At 34.2% G+C, this 17,344-nt stretch overlaps 1 pseudogene; it reads left to right on the top strand.

Moving 5' to 3' along the window:
• The window catches only part of LOC115957176, a 37,307-nt pseudogene extending 21,382 nt beyond the window's left edge, over window positions 1-15,925 (top strand).
• The last annotated feature ends 1,419 nt before the right edge of the window (window positions 15,926-17,344 follow it).

The following is a 17,344-nucleotide window of genomic DNA, read 5'->3' as shown; positions in this document are numbered from 1 at the left end:
TTTATACGCTCACCTTTACTCTTTTCCGCACTTAGTATAAGTTAGAGTAAAATCTATTGAACCATAATTTTAATTTGAGGGTCTAAATAGCTCTTGTGTTTTTACACATTTTAGAGCACTCAATATATATATATATATATATATATATAGACCACTAACATCAAACCCTAATTCCTAAACCTAATCAATTCTTCTCTCAGCTGCTTCTCACGCCTCACCTTCACCTTCACCTTCACCTTCACTCTCACTCTCATTCCCACTGGATTTCCTCTCCAGTGAGACCTCTGCTGTCTCCATTCAAATCATCACCGTAGGTTGCCTCTACAACCATCTCATCAGTATTGTCTGATTCCTCACTAGCAACTTTATTTTCTCTCAGATGAGAACTCCTGCCTTTTCCACCATCTAGATTTGCCACCCCTTGAGAAGATTCCAAAAAGTATTAAACATCAGCACTTTGGCAATCGACGATTCAAAATTTTTGGCGATGGGAGAAAGATCAGCAATTGGGTTCCACGAGCAAGTGGGAGAGAGTGAACGGAGGTGGCGCCATCGGATTCAGTCTAATGCCAACACAGGCAAGAATGATGTATTGGATGGTGGGGAATGATGGATGCTTTTCCTTTTTTCCACTTTTGCATACCCTAGTTGTAGTTTTATTTTGGATTGCCATGTGTTGTGCTTCCTTTCTAATGGAATTTTTGGAGGCTTTTGCTTTGGATTGCTATGTGTTAAGCTTCCACTCTCGCATAAAATTGATTTTTTATTTTTATTTTTTTCTAATTTAAGATTGGGCCATGATTTAGGGTCCTTTAGATCGGGCTCTAAAGTGGCATAGCGGGGCAGCGCCTGCGGAGGCCCGTAGAGGCAAGTTTGGGAGTTTTTTTTTTTTTTTTTTAAAAAAAAAAAAAAAACACTCCATTTAGTAAATGACCTGTTGCCAAACCCACCCTAAACCTGACTTGTTACCATTCCTATTTTTGACTCTAAGAGTAAGTGTTTATGAATTATAAGTGTCACTCTTTATTATAAATTTATATTATATATGTATGAGTGTGTCCAGTATTGATTGTGTGCATTACTTTTTATTACAATATTATTAATTTGTGTTAATAATGATGTGTGTGGATGTTTGTGTATAGTATAAATATAATATAACTTTATATAATTTAATAATTAGGAAACATAAAGGGTTTGTTCCATGAGTGTGTATTGTTATCATGTTATATAATAACTTTCTATCATTAAGTTAGAAAATTCAAGAAAAAATTGTGAAGTTAGTGATTATTCAAGAATTTGATTGGTTAAGTAGACACGTAGTTTATTATTTTATATATGAATGAGTATGGTTGTGTTTGTCAATAATTAATATAGAGCCAATGAGTTGAGTTTAGTCTTTTAGTTTAAAATATTTTTATAAAAGTAATGACAAATAGATAATAAAAATTGCATAAAAATAAAAATTTAGACAAACTTAACAAAATAAAATGGTCATAGCCATGGTTATCAGTATCCCAATTCAGATCTCAAGATCATAGGATTCTATGATCTTACATCCCTAAACCGTCCTGGATCTCACTAGGCTCTCTACTTAGGTCAAATTTGTGTGGAATTTTGATCCGAAACTTAATTAGGATCTTATAGAATTCCAATTCCATTTTGATACTAAAGATCCTATGAAAAGGAAAATTAAAAAAAAAAAAAATTCTTTTTTTGGGCCCCCAAATGGATCCCAAATGCCTCAGATTGATAAAAAATTAAATAAATAGATAGCCTAGTGGTCCTAGCCTAGATTGATAAAATAAAACATATATAAAAAGTAAAAAAACTAAAACCCTAACCTAAGGATCATGTTAGTAATAAGCTGTCATCTTTACGACTTAACCTAATAAACAAAATCACAAAGGACATAAGAGAAGAGAAGAGACTAGACAAATAGAAAGTTGAAAGCAAGTGCATAAAGCTGATAATGACGCCACTATAAGAGAGACTATCGACAACAATGGTGATTTTTAAAAAAAAAATTACGCTGTTAGCTACTTACTCATGAGAATATGAGATGTATTGGTTGTCAGTTGCTTACTTTTTATTGTGAACAATAAAATTATAATTGATATTGTAAGGACCAGAAAAATGAGCTAGGATCCAAGCCCACTTAGAATAGCAAGATGTTCCCCTCAAACTAGGCCCAGACCAATAAAATTTGTTAGAGATGGGAAAGGATAACAACGATGGGCTTTGCCCGAGGACACTAATGTTCAAAGGTTAGGCTTGCGTTCAAGAAATGAAGAAGCATTAAGCTTTACAATCAGGTTCTCCAAGAAGCAGAGTTCCAATGGAAAAAATCCCCCTTTTTCCAATGCCCTTACCCCTCCTTATATAGCCCTTCCCTAGTGTATCTTCTCCGTCCATTTCCACCTGATCTTCATCCTTTTCCAACACCTGTCACCTTTTGCATCTGAAGTAGATGGCGGCAGTAGCTTGCGTAGCTGTGGCCAGCACTGTTCAGGTCACCTCCTCATTAATGTGGCTGACAAAGCTGGTGTACATCATTTAATGTGGATGAGACAGGCAATTCTAGCTCAGAGATTTCTTGTCTTCCATTGACTTCTATCTACTTCAGCTTGCAGTGCCCTCTATGGAGTACCTTAAGACATTACAGCGGATTCGTCTCCCTCCTCGGGTGTCGTTGCTCCTTGGGCCCGTGTCTAGTGGCATGTTCTAATTAGTGCCCCAACCTTTCCTATCCCTCTTCAGGCCTCAGCCCAGTGCTTCGACTCTACAACTTCCTCCTTGGTCCTTGGGTACCCACATATATAATGTGTTCTTGGCTAGTGTATGCCTTAATTCATCATACTTATTTGTTGTGAATTGTGATGGCTTAATTTTCTAAACTAATATCATGAGAAAAATTGTGTTTCCAGTGAGGCAGTGAAAATGTCTATAGGTGACATTGATGGTAGTGGCATTGGCACTCCCCCTAATTGAGTTTTTTTTTTTTGAAACATTGTTATTTGCTTATTTGTGTTGTTTATTCAGACATTATGTATGCTTTGAGTTGTTTATTTGTGAGTTGTAACTTTTGAACTTTTTTTATGCATTTTTAATTTGGTACTTTACCTTTTATTAGTAATTTCACTAATTTATATCAAAAATTACTTTTTTAAATGTTTTTTTAATATATATTATGAATTATAATTATGGATATTTTTTATTATATTATTTATAATCGGAAAGTATGATCTTACGATCATCGTGCCGATCCTACGATCCAATCCTCAAATCCTTTCACCGATCCCATTTAGGATCTCGATCCTGATAAACTTGGTCATAACTACCCACATTGGTAATAAATATTCATACTTCATAATTTAATGAATTATTATGTAACAATTTAAAATTTTAAAACTTGTAGAATGAAATTGTAAAAATTTATATATTTTTTTTGTCGATAACTCGACATACTTAAGTTCACTTTTTATTAAAAAAAATTAATTCAAATTTCCTAATAACCCTCCTAAACAAAATTCCCGGAGCCATTGTGCTATTACACATAGCTATTTTCTACTGAGCATAGTGCTTAATAATGAAGGGATCACGTGTAAAGAGATGAACACATGCATGGTGTATTATTAGCAAGCCAAAAATGTCCGTTTCCCACCTTCTCATAGTTCAAGTTTGATACCATAAATAAAATTCAATTACTATAAAAGGTCTTTTTAAAAATCAAATAAAAATATCTATATAAGGCCCTACCTACTACCTAATATGGTGGTACCTACCTACCATTGAGAATTTGTAAGCATTAGCATTGGAGAATGCTAATGCCATATCTAAGGAAAATTTAGAATTTTAAACCCCAAAATCATCTGCATTGGTGAATGCTAAACAACAGTATTGCAAATTTTTTTGCAATACTGCTACAGTGCAATTCTATGAAAATTTAGAATTTTAAACCCCAAAATCATCTGCATTGGTGAATGCTAAACAACAGTATTGCAAATTTTTTTGCAATACTGCTACAGTGCAATTCTAAACATAGAATTGCACTGTAGCAAGTATTGTAAAAAAATAATAATATTTTATCTCACTCTCTCTCCTCTGTCACTCATCTCTCATCTCTGTCTCTCCAATCTCCATCATCGAACCCAGCAACTACAACCCAACACCATTTCACGCCATCCGCAACAGCCACCCGCAACCCAGCACCACAGAGCACAGCCACTCCATCGCCGAACCCAGAACCTGCAACCCAGCACCACAAAGCACAACCACTCCATCGCCGAGCCCAGCACCTGCAACCTAACACCATATCACGCCATCCGCAATAGCCACCCGCAACCCAGCACCATAGAGCACAGCCACTCCATCGCCGAACACAGAACCCGCAACCCAGCACCATATCACGCCATCCGCACGGCGAAACCAACACGGCGATCCACAACCCACGAATTCGAGATCCACGACCCACGATCCACAATCGGAGCAGTGCGAGTACGAGCTCGTCATGGGGCAAATGAAGTTTTGGGTTTTATCGAAACCGAGTAGTGAAATTTAGGATTTTTTGTTTGTGGGTTTTGTTAATTGATGCGTTTTTGGTTGATCTATGAAGATTTGGGTGATTGAGTTGATGGTTATTGTCGGAATATTTCACCACCTCGCCGGAAATGAAGGATTCGGCGGAAGTTACAGAGGGAAGGGCGGAAGTTACAGAAGGTGGAGCTGAAAATGAGGGAGAGGAGAGAGATGGGAGAGAAAAGAAAAAATTTTGATATATATTATTTTATTTTGTAAATATATTATTTTAATAAGTAAAAGAGGGAAATAGAAGTTTGGGATGTGGAGGTATTGTAAAATAAGATGGTATAATGATAAAGTTGGTTTTTAGAATGGTAAAATAGAATAGCATTAGCATTTTCCAATGCTAATGCTCAAGTTTAAGGGTCCCACTTGGTAAAAGAAAACGAAAAAGAGGGAAAAAAAACAAAAAAGAAAGGAAAAACTCTTGATTAGGATGATTTTAAGTGTGAATCAAGCCTTAATTACCATATGAAATGGACGGCAGTGGTTAGGATGGCTTTAATCTCAAAGTGAATACTAATGAAAGTCTACCCAAAATTTTAGTGTTTTATTTTAAATATATTAGCTATTATAAAGGAGAAAAAAAAAAAAAGACATAACATAGCATAATTAATGGAGTATAAAGTAAAATATTCATGATATGGTATTAATATTATTTTAATTTTAAATAAATCTATTTCATAATTTATAATTAATATTACAAATTTATGAATGTATATGATGTGACTTTTAGTATACAGTCAGATTCAAAAAAAGAAATTTTAATCATAAAATATACTCTCAAATGCAGGGGAAAGAAAAAAAAAATATATATATATATATATATTTATATATATTCTTGAATTCATATGTCAAGTCAAATCATGTTTATTAGAATACAACACTAAATTGCATAGTAACTTCCCATCCTTTCTTATCCATTTTAAACAAGGACAAATAGAAAAAAGGATGCAACGTGATATTAGGAACCTTGTGTATATCATGGGTGGAATTAGGAACCTTGTGTGAACAAGGAACAGTGCATGTGAAAGAATATTTATGGCTTTTCATAAATATATAAAGTTATAAACACCCTAAGCTTCCTTCGCGTCAAAAAGGTCATTCTCTTTCTCTCATGTGGCAGCTGTTAAATATTAGCATTGATACACCATGTTGAACATGCTAATATAGATGCGAAAGCGAAAGTATAAAGTATAAAAAACAATAACACACGAGGGTTAATTGGTTTAGCCTAATGGCCTACATCCACGGAAGAAACCCTAAAGGGTTACACCAATAATATATTATAGTGTAATACAAATCCTGTGTAACACCCCCTCTCAAACTCAAGATCGAAACTTGATGAAATCTTGAGATTTGATAAGGTTGAGAAGACCCCTTGAATGAAGTTTGGCTCTGTGACGGTAGTTTGAGGAAGGCAATGGTCTTACAGTGTTGATGCGACTTCTAACGATGGCTTGACTATATCGGAGAGTTTTGACGGCAATAGTAGGAAGCCAAAGAAGATGAACACAAGGAAAAAAAAAAACACCAAGAAAGACAAAAATTACTTTAAATATATCGTAAGGACAGAAAACCATGGCCACAGGAACCTGGCTCTGATACCATGTTAAATATTAGCATTGATACACCATGTTGAATATGCTAGTATAGATGCGGAAGCGAAAGTATAAAGTATAAAACACAATAACACACGAGGGTTACGTGGTTCAGCCTAATGGCCTACATCCATGGAGGAAACCCTAAAAAGCTACATCAATAATATATTATAGTGTAATACAAATCCTGTGTTACAATGAATTATAACATGCATATATATAGTAGACTAAACCCTAAAATAATAGACTTCTAATACAAGTAGGAGATTTGTCTTGCACACAAAGTAGAATTAGGCTTGGGCCTATGCTAATGGGCTAATATATCTCTAACACCCCCTCTCAAACTTAAGATGGAAGTTTGATGAAATTTTGAGATTTGATAAGGTTGAGAAGATCCCTTTAATAAAGTTTGGCTCTGTGACAGTAGTTTGAGGAAGGCAATGGTCTTGCAGTATTGATGCGACTTCTAACGATGGCTTGACTATACCAGAGAGTTTTGACGGCAGCAGTAGGAAGTCATAGAAGATGAACGCAGCGGAAAAAAAAAATAAAAACACCAAGGAAGACAAAGATTGCTCTTAAATATACCATAAGGACAGAAAACCATGGCCTCAAGAAGGTGGCTCTGATACCATGTTAAATATTAGCATTGATACACCATGTTGAACATGCTAGTATAGATGCGGAAGCGAAAGCATAAAGTATAAAACACAATAACACACAAGAGTTACGTGGTTCAGCCTAATGGCCTACATCCACGGAGGAAACCCTAAATGGCTACATCAATAATATATTATAGTGTAATACAAATCCTGTGTTACAATGAATTATAACATGTGTATATATAGTAAACCAAACCCTAGACTAATAGACTTCTAGTACAAGTAGGAGAATTGGCTTGCACACAAAGTAGAATTAGGCTTGGGTCTATACTAATGGGCTAATATATCTTTAACAGCAGCAAAACTGATCTTTCTCTTCTTGGTTTTCCTTCTTTTCCTATACCGAGTAAAGCCTGACCTAGACAATGTTGGAGCTTGTTGACCCAGCTCACTGATGGGTTCAATGCCAAACGTAAAAATATGAGCTTAGAAGGCGATGTAGTGATTGATAACAATGGCATACTTCAGCTGACAAACGAGTTGATTCAAGTTGTTAGCCATGCATTTTATAAATATCCAATCCGATTCAAGAACTCCTCCAATGGCAAAATTATGTCCTTTTCCACCACATTTGCTTTTGCTTTGATCAATGAACGTGGCAAACTAGGCGGCCATGACTTTGCTTTCACAATCTCTCATTCTCTTGGTCTATTCAACACCAAAGGGATGGAAACATCTCGGACATATTCAAGGTGGAATTTCACACTTTCAATCACACCAAGTTCGGTGACATCGACGATAACCATGTTCGCGTCGGCCTCAAAAGCATACTATCGAACAAATCTGTTCCAGTCGATCAATCTAAGCGTAGATATTTCATAAATCTAAAGAGTGATCAGATAATTCAGGCTTGGGTTGAATATGATGCACGAATATATCAAGTAAATGTTAAGGTTGCGCAACAATTTGCTAGACTTAGGTCTGAAAATTTTCCTTATAATGTGGACCTCTCACCAATATTTAAAGAATTCATGTTCGTGGGGTTCTCTGGTTCAACCGGCCTTTCATCCTCAAGTTCGTACTACGTCTTAGGTTGGAGCTAACATAAATGGAGGTGCTAAAAATCTCAATTTAGATAAACTCCCTAAGCACCCAACAGTGAATGGGTCTAAAAAGAACCACACAAGCCTAATTGTTGGTGTCTCAATCTGTGCTTTGGTTGTGATTTCCAGGATTATTTTGATCTTTTACAATGTCAGGAAACTCAAGAAGGTTGGTGTGGTTGAAGCCTGGGAGCTTGATATTGGACCACATAGATTTTCTAATGAGGAGCTAAAGAAAGTAACAAAGGGTTTTGGAGACAAAGAGCTTCTTGGGTTTGGTGGATTGGTAGAGTTTACAAAGGAACTTTGCCTAATTCAAATACCCAAGTTGCAGTAATGCGTGTTTCCCAAAATTCGAAGCAAGGTTTGCGAGAATTCATGTCTGAGGTTGGTAGTATTGGCCATCTTCGTCATCGAAATATTATTGGGTTGGCGTCGTAGGCAAGGTGATCTATTACTTGTGTACAAATTCATGCCTAATGTAAGCTTAGATAGGTACCTTTTTGATGAGCCCAAAGCAATCTTAAGCTGGGAGCAAAGGTTCAAGATCATCAAAGGGGTCGCTTAGGGCTTTTATATTTACATGAGGAATGGGAACAAATTGTGGTTCATAGAGACATCAAGACAGACAATGTGTTATTGGATTCTGAGTTTAATGGATGGTTGAGTGATTTTGGTCTTGCTAAGCTATATGAGCATGGCTCACCCTAGCACAACTACGATGGTGGGTACGTTGGGTTATTTAGCACCCGAGGTCCAATGCACAAGCAAGCCAACAACAAGTTCTGATGTGTTTGCCTTTGGTGCTTTGTTGCTAGAAGTGGTATGTGGTAGAAGGCCTATTGACCCTAAAGCATTGCTTGAGGAGCTCATGCTTGTGGACTGGGTTTGGGAGAAGTGGAGATTAGGAGCAATCCAGTTCTTGACAGGGACGTAGCCAGGATTTTTTACATGGGGGGGGGGGGGAGATTTTCGACGCCGATGATTATCATTGTTGTATGGACAGTCTATATTTTTAGGTTAATATGGACCTTCTTTGAGATAAACTCGTCGAATTCATCTTGTTTGTTAATAGGAAATTCACATATTTATTTACGTGATCTTGGATCATGATCTATCTCTTCAAATTGAATTCTTGAACATTTGGAAGGGTGTTCATTAGGCATTGAAGTATCAACATTTATTTCTACAACCACATTTGTTTCTACAACCATAGGTGTCCTAAATTTTGAATTGTTAAGATCTTTTTTCTTAAAGAATGCATCAATTATTTTTCGCTTGCTCATAATTCTTTAAGCTTTAAGAATATGACTCAAAAATTAACCTGAAAAGAACTTAAAAAATAAAATCTTAATTAGAAATTTTTACTTAATTATATGGATGTTATTCGTACTTAAGAAAAAAAAATTTCCACTGTAATTTAAACAGTCAACCTATCATCATTCCTATTATTAATTATATGGATGTTATTCATACCTCCCCATGCCTTCAATCACATATTTCTCTAAAAATCTATGAAAAATTAAAGTGCATGTAAATATTTAAGTAAGTGTATATAGTTGAGAAGAAGAAGAAAAAAAAAAACACTAAAAAAAGAGATGAAGGTGTAGTGCTGAAGAAAGAAAAGAAAACTGAAAACTCATCCTGAATGATTTATTTTAAGAAAGCACAAAGAAAGAAAATAATGGACAAGTTTTTTTTTTTTTTTTTAGGAACATGAGGACTGAGTTTGAAAGGAAGGCTGAGCTGAGGTTTTGTTTTGTTTGGGGGCTGCTGGTACCAGTGGAGTGGGCGGTGGAGTGTACACAGAAGACAAGAAGAGAATAAAAAGAAGAGAAATGATATGTTTACAATATTTTCACAACATTTTTATAACAAATTTTAAGTGGCAGATTGTTACTGATTGTTATTGTTGGAGCAAAAAAATAATTTTAGTGTTAGGCCAATAACAACTAACCACTTATGATTTATAAAAATGTTGTAAAAATTTTGTGAACGTATCACCTTTATAAAAAGAATAGCAAAAGAAAGAATTCTGATTTTGAAATTGAGAATGGGTGATAAAATGTTATTTTGTTGGGTAGTGACTTTGGGTATTTAAATATAAGGGGCCATGTTTTGTTTTATTAGAAGTTAAAAGAGGCCTACAATTGAAACTAGAGCATGCTGGGCCTAGGAGTGAATTGAATAGAAATGGGAGGGGGGGCCGGATGTACATCATTAGGGGGGCCCAATTAAAATTTCTATATAGGCTGGTGGACCTCTCTCTTTTTTTTCTTTTTCTTTTTTTTGGCAGGGGCCACGGCCCTCCCAAGGGGCAACGTGGCTCCACCCCTGGTTCTTGAGGTTGTGGATTCAAGGTTAGGGGTTGAGTTTGATGAAGTTGAGGCTACTTTCGTGCTTAAATTGGGCTTAATGTGTTCCAATGATGCACCACCCACTATTAGGCATGTGGTTAGGTGCTTGGAAACGAAGTTGGTTTTAGAGGAGGAGGAGGAGGTAGTCATGGCAAATAGCAATGAAGATGGTGGTAAATATGAGTTTGAGGATTTTGTGATTTTGTGCAATCTTATCCGACTACTTCAACCTCAGTTGGTGATGATGGGGATATTGCTGATGTTGAAGATGGTTTAACTCCATCCTTTTCAGTTTTCAATGAAGATGATGCTAGGTGGTCTTATTTCTATGGTTTGGGATTTTCAATTTCAGTTACTACTGCATGGTTATGTATGTATTTGTTTGGACGTCAATAAATTAATCATCATCTTATCCACCCAATTTTTTCTTTCATTTTGTTTTGTTTATGTTGGAAGTGTACAATATTTTAGATGAAAAGTGTCATACAATATTTTAGATGAGAAATAATGCCATGCAACTCCATGCTTCAAGATCTCTTGTCCGAAAGTATTGATAATTATTAGGTATTCCGAGAATAGTAGAATGTTTTCTCAATAGTTCTCTTTGTTTGTTGAACTGGTTGCTTTCATCAAATCCCTGAAAATTTCCTTTCAATATGATAAATCAACTCCAATCTTAAATTTTTAGGAGATTGTTGTTCTATGTGTCATTCCAGTTTTATGCAAAAGAGGCTTATTATTAACAGATGTGGCACATACATAGCCTTTAAAGTCATATTCAATGAGTTGTCCCTTAAGCAAATGGACATTTGAGATGTGGATCGAGGGACATATATTTTCCAATCACAACAAAATCTAAACAGATTAAAAAAAAAAACATTTTTAACAAAACGACATGAGAAATTAATATTGATATTAATAAAGGGAACCAAAACTCATAAAAATTGATAGGAAAATTAGGGCAAGTTTCTTCAGGGTTCCTATTCTCTCCCAATACACCATGCTTCAGAAAATACAAATCAAGAAAAAAAAAAAATCAAACTTGTAGGTCACGACCACCACATAAATGGTAGCTCCGGTATCTCTTTCCAGATTCCGACAATGTCTTTGGTGGTGGCTACTCTTCTTGGTAGCGTTTCTAGCTGTTGGAGGCTTCTGTTGTGAGAGCTAACGGGGTTTTGATTTTATTTAATGTAGAATAAGGAGGATTGCATGTGACATGTTAGAATTAGAGTACATAAACAACAGAGTTTGCACCAAGTTCTTATTGAATTTATTCTCATAAATTTAAGACACATAGTATCATAATTAAGCTTTTCATATTACTTTTTGAGTCTGTCCTTTTTTATTTATTAAATTATTTGCATTTATTAACATAATTGATAAAATATAAAGTAGAATATACTTAGAATATGATATAGGATATTTATTCCTCTAACAATACCTAATCATTTTCATATCTATTAACACGAGCTATTTTCATGCAAATTTAATTAAGAAGTTGACTTCAAAAAAAAAAAAAAAAAAAAAAAAAAAAAAAACTTGAGCCTGAGCAGAATATGCTAATGTGATAATTTTTTACTGCTTTTCATTTGAACTCACTGTATACATTTCTTTTCAACCGTTTCTAAAAAATGTTATAAATTAGTTAATATATAACTCTAGTATTTACCTTAGTTTTTTAATACTCAAGGTAATTTAAGCATTTATAAGGTGACAGGGAAACCCTTAATTGCCTACATATCTTATTACTAATTACACTACACGCGATGACATATTGATTTATATACCTTATTGAATTTAGACCTTTGATCTTTACTATTTATTTTTCTCAAGATTTTGAATTTTTAAAAAAAAAAAATAAATAGAAGAATTTATTCAACGAAGTTAGATTAATTAAAATTTTTTATTCTCAAAAAAACCTAATCATTTATTTAATTCATTTTTTGTGTGGATATTAGTAGCACAATTTATTCAAAAAATTTAAACCAATTTATTGAATACCTAGTCCATCATTAACTATCTTTTCTTAAGATTTGATAGTATTTCAACTTATGGTGCTCCATAATGATTGCTATTTATTATCATGTTAGGACATTAATAGATTTTGGAAGTAAGTGGGTTTGAATCTCATATTTTGTATTTGACAATAAGAGACTTTACTAATTGAGTTAACTAGAACAAGGGAGTCAATACCATTTCGTACCAGCCAGTATGGCCGGCATTTTCCGTTCCGAAACTCACTTCAGTATAGAAACACCCCCTGTTTCGTCTCACTCTAAATACCGGACCATTTTGAAAGGTATCGGCCATTTTAGCCATTCTAGACGAAAAATGTATTTTGATCCGAAATTGTTTCTTTTGCAATTTTTTCATTTAAACCCAAAAAGAAAAAAAAGAAAAAAAAGCCATGAACCAAAGGTTAACAGAGGCGTGGTGGTGGACCTAAAGCTTTAGTTGGGCTAAGCGGAAATGAAGCTATGTTGGATAGATTGTCATTTTATGGAAGAAAGAGAGATTAGTTGAATAAGTGGAGAAGGAGATGAGGAGAAAACATAACCAAAAAAAAAAAAAAACAATTAAAAATAAGAAATGGTTGAAAGTTAAAAGGTGTAGCTGAGGGATAAGGAGTAGAGTCATTGTCCACACAAACCCTCTTCTATTTCCAAGGCAATTACGTGGGTCTTAAAATTTCAATTTTGAAATTTTACTTTCCCTTCTTTTTTTTGGGAAAACTTTTTATTTTTTCCTTACTTATATTTAATTTATTTTATTTTTTAAGTCTTAGATAATGTTAGATTGATATGATATATTGGACTTGGACCATTTTTATTGGGTATGTTGAACTAAACATATAGGTTGGATATAAATTTAATAACTATATACACACTTTTAACTCAATGCATATATGGTATATATGTATTAGCGGTAATCCTAAAACGATACACCAATATTAATCGATACCAAAATATTTCATTTTTTTGAACAAACTGAAATGCCTTCCAGTACGGTATTGACTCCTTTGAACTAGAATCTATTGTCAGTCATTAACACGAACATACATGATTGTTGGCCCAATAGTTTTAAGGCTAAGTGGAAATCGTACCTTCTTGGTGGTTTAGGTAAGGATTTGATTTTGATTTTGATCCCCTTTGTCTTTAACTTTAAGAGAAAAATGATCGTAGTAAGTAATGACTAATGACTAACATCAAATTTAAGGAATAAGAGTTTTAGGTAGATTGATACCTCACATGCCACCCCATTTTTATGGAATTATTATTAGAATAATGTGTGAATGATTAAATTCACAATTGAATATGTAGGTAGATTGGATTATTTTGAATTATTATTACGGAATTTTGGCCTTTTGCGACCAATGTTTTAGCGATGATCTAAAAGTCGTCACTATTAGGCACACATTAGCAACGATAATATATGGTCATCGCTAATAAGTGCATGGTAGCAATGACACTAAGGTAGTTGCTAATAAGTCGTCGCTAACATCATGGAGGGAATTTTATTTACTTTTGGAAAATGGAGGGAAACTTTTAGCAACGACAATAAATTTTATAGTGACGACATTTACGTCACAAAAATAAGATTTATTATAATGACTACATCTATCGTCGCTAATAATCATCTTTAGTGACGAACTTGTGTGTCGTCGTTGATATGTGGCCAAAAATATATAGTAAATATATTATATATGTACTTTCTTTATTAGCGAAACACATTGGTCATCGCTAATAAAAGGCTATTAGCAACGATATAATTTGTCGTCTCTGATAGTCACCTTTTAGCAACGATACAACATGTTGTCGCAAATATATCTAACAAAATATAATGGAGGGAAAAAATTTCACTCTCAAAAGGTGGAGGGAATTAATGGGGGGAAGCAGATTATATATTAGTGACGAATTAGTTCGTTGCTATTAGGAATCTTTTAATGACGACAAAGATTGTCATCAATAATATGTGGCCAAAATAACTTTGATATAATATGATTTTTTATTTATCAAATCCTCCAAAATGCCTCTTAAAATATTTAAAATGACAAAAATTCCCTTAAAATATTTGAAATGATTAAAATACCACTAGCCTCATCAAAATGACCAAATACCCCCAAACTTATACGTTGACCAAAATAACCTTGAAACTTCTAAAGTAATTTAATACTCTCCAATCTGTTAAAAAATAAAAAATAAAAAACAAAGAGATTAGGGAGGGCTTGTTGCTTCAAAATACTCTTAAATCATAATTTTACCCATTTGAAACTCAAAATCGATAAAATAACAAAAATCGAGAAAGTTCCAATTCCACTCAAAATACTGACTAATACCCATACTTATCAAAATGTGAATTATATCATGAATCAATTTTGATTTTTGTGTATCATGTGTCATAAGATACACAAATACTTAATAAAATTAAAAAAAGAATTATAGATATACATATATGAAAGGTATATTCATTATAAATTCATAAAATATTCAACTAAACCAATTCAATCATTAATTATGTAATAATATTTACCAAAACTAAGTATATCAAATTAAAATATATTTATAACATACATATTCAAATTGATTAAAATCAGAAGTGATAATACATGATATATAAGCCAAAATAATAATTTTTTAATCATGCATCTTGTCTAATCAACTTTATTTAAGTCAATGTTAACATGATATTCGTTATCTTGCAAAATTATTTCTTTATTGATATTTTCTAACAACTTTTCCAATACCCAATAATCCATTGAAAACCTTCCCATTGAACTTAGTTTCATCAAATCCAACGGTCTCGAGACCATCGATTAAGTTTGACCAGGTTTGACCAATTTTAACTAAACTTTGACCGCACCTATCTCTAAATCCAATCATTTGATTGTGACCATAATTTACCAGAATTAACCTTTCATTACACTCTTCAAATCCAACGATCAGATTCTAGATCTAATTATGGCGCGTGATGGACATGTGTTGCATACCTGTATGGCTTTGTTCTCTCAATCTGACCATCCAATTTGTCTCAAATTTCGACAACACCAATATGTCACCATACTCTTGAAATCCAATGATCAAGATTTGAATATGATTTGGAGCATGATGGTCACATGCCATGTGGCCCCATGAAGATTCAATTATCCTTGTTCTCATAATTTGACCATCTAATTAAAATTATGTTTCCTAGATTACTTCCTTTAAAGTTATGTTTTCCCTTGGATCACATAAGGGAGTGACAGAAGTATTAGTTCAAAGTACTACCTTTGAAATTATATTTTCCATAAAAAATACTAATTTTCAAAAATTCATATTTAAAGGGAAGATACTAGTAGGTGCTTCCTTGGATCAAACTAGGGGTGTCCACGGGTCGGTCCAGGTTGGATTTGCGCCCAACCCGAAACCGACCTGATTCCATCAGGTGGCAACTTGACGGACCTGCCACTGACCGATTCTACCTACAGGTTGGATCGAGTCAGATTTTTCTCGGGTCGAGTTGTTTCACTCAAAACCAAAAGAACAGTGGTAGATGATCGACCACCACCGGATTTGGATGGAGATCACGAGATCACCACTGGACCTGGACGGAGAACTCAAGATCTCCACCCGATATGGGCAGAGATTGCAAGATCTACACCAGATCTGGGCGGAGAACTCAAGATCTCCACTCAATCTAGATAAAGATCTTGAGATCTCCACCGAATCTGGGTGAAGAACTTGAGATCTCCACTAAAACTGGGTGATTTAGGAGAGAAAAAGAGAGAAAGGGAGGAAAATCAAACAAATCTACCTATTCTTCGATCAGGTCGGCTTCGGTAGGTTGAGAGAAGTGAAACCGAAACTTGAATCGACGAGGGTCGGGTTTCGTTGGACAAAACTGTCACCGACCACAGTGGTGATCGAGTCGGTCGGCTTTTGGTTCTGGTGGCCGTGGGTCGAGCGGGTCCTAGACACCTCTAGATCAAACATGAGATTTTTAGTTTATCTTAACATTAACCCTTATTAATTGTGGATTTTTCAAATTGTTTTCAAACTAAAGTTATTTTTGTTTTTCCTCCAAAATCAAAACCATTATTATCTAAACACATGTCTTATTCTTGATGCATGTACGATATCATGAGACATATGCCCCTAAGGGTAGGTAAGTATATTTTAAAATAATCAAAATACTCCCAAAACAACTAGAATGGCCAAAATTCTCTCGAAACATCTAAAATGACCCAAATGCCCCAAACCTCTAAAATGACCAAAATAGTCTCGAAATTTCCAACGGTCTTGGGACCATTTATTAAGTTTGACCGGATTTGACCAACTTTAACTAAATTTTGACCGTACATTTCTCTAAATCCAATCGTTTAATTGTGACAATAATTTACTAGAATTAACCTTTTATTACACTCTTCAAATCCAACGGTTAGATTCCAAATCTAACTATGGCGCGTGATGGACATGTGTTGCGTACTTGTATGGCTTTGTTCTCAATCTAACCATCCAGTTGGTCTCAAATTTTGCCAACACTAATATGTCACCACCATACTCTTGAAATCCAATTATCAATATTTGAATATGAATTGGAGCATGATGGTCACATGCCTTGTGGCCCCATGAAGATTCAGTTATCCTTGTTCTCATAATTTGACCATTCGATTAAAATTATGTTCCCCAAATTACTTCCTTTAAAGTTATTTTTCCCTTGGATCACATATGGGAGTGACAGAAGTATTAGTTCAAAGTACTATCTTTAAAATTATATTTTCCATAAAAAATACTAATTTTCAAAAATTCATTTTTAATGGGAAGATACTATTAGGTGCTCTCTTGGATCAAACATGAGATTGAAGCTAGAATCTTGACCTTTTTAATAAATTTTTCGGGTTAGTGTCGACCCATTTAGTCAAATACTCATGAATCAGTACAACACAAACTTGAAAGGTAAACATAAATTATCACTCCTACAACCTAATGTGAGTGCTCTAAAATGGCTTTGAAGTTATTTGGGTGTGTTATTTTTTTGTTTTTAATTTTCTGATTTGATTGAGGTGAAGTAACAAGTAATACGTCATAATTTTTGTAATAATTGTTTAATAATAAAATTGACTT

This window comes from Quercus lobata, chromosome 8 (genome assembly GCF_001633185.2).
Source record: "Quercus lobata isolate SW786 chromosome 8, ValleyOak3.0 Primary Assembly, whole genome shotgun sequence".
NCBI classification, from domain to species: Eukaryota; Viridiplantae; Streptophyta; class Magnoliopsida; order Fagales; family Fagaceae; genus Quercus; species Quercus lobata.
This window is presented reverse-complemented; position numbering and strand designations above follow the sequence as displayed.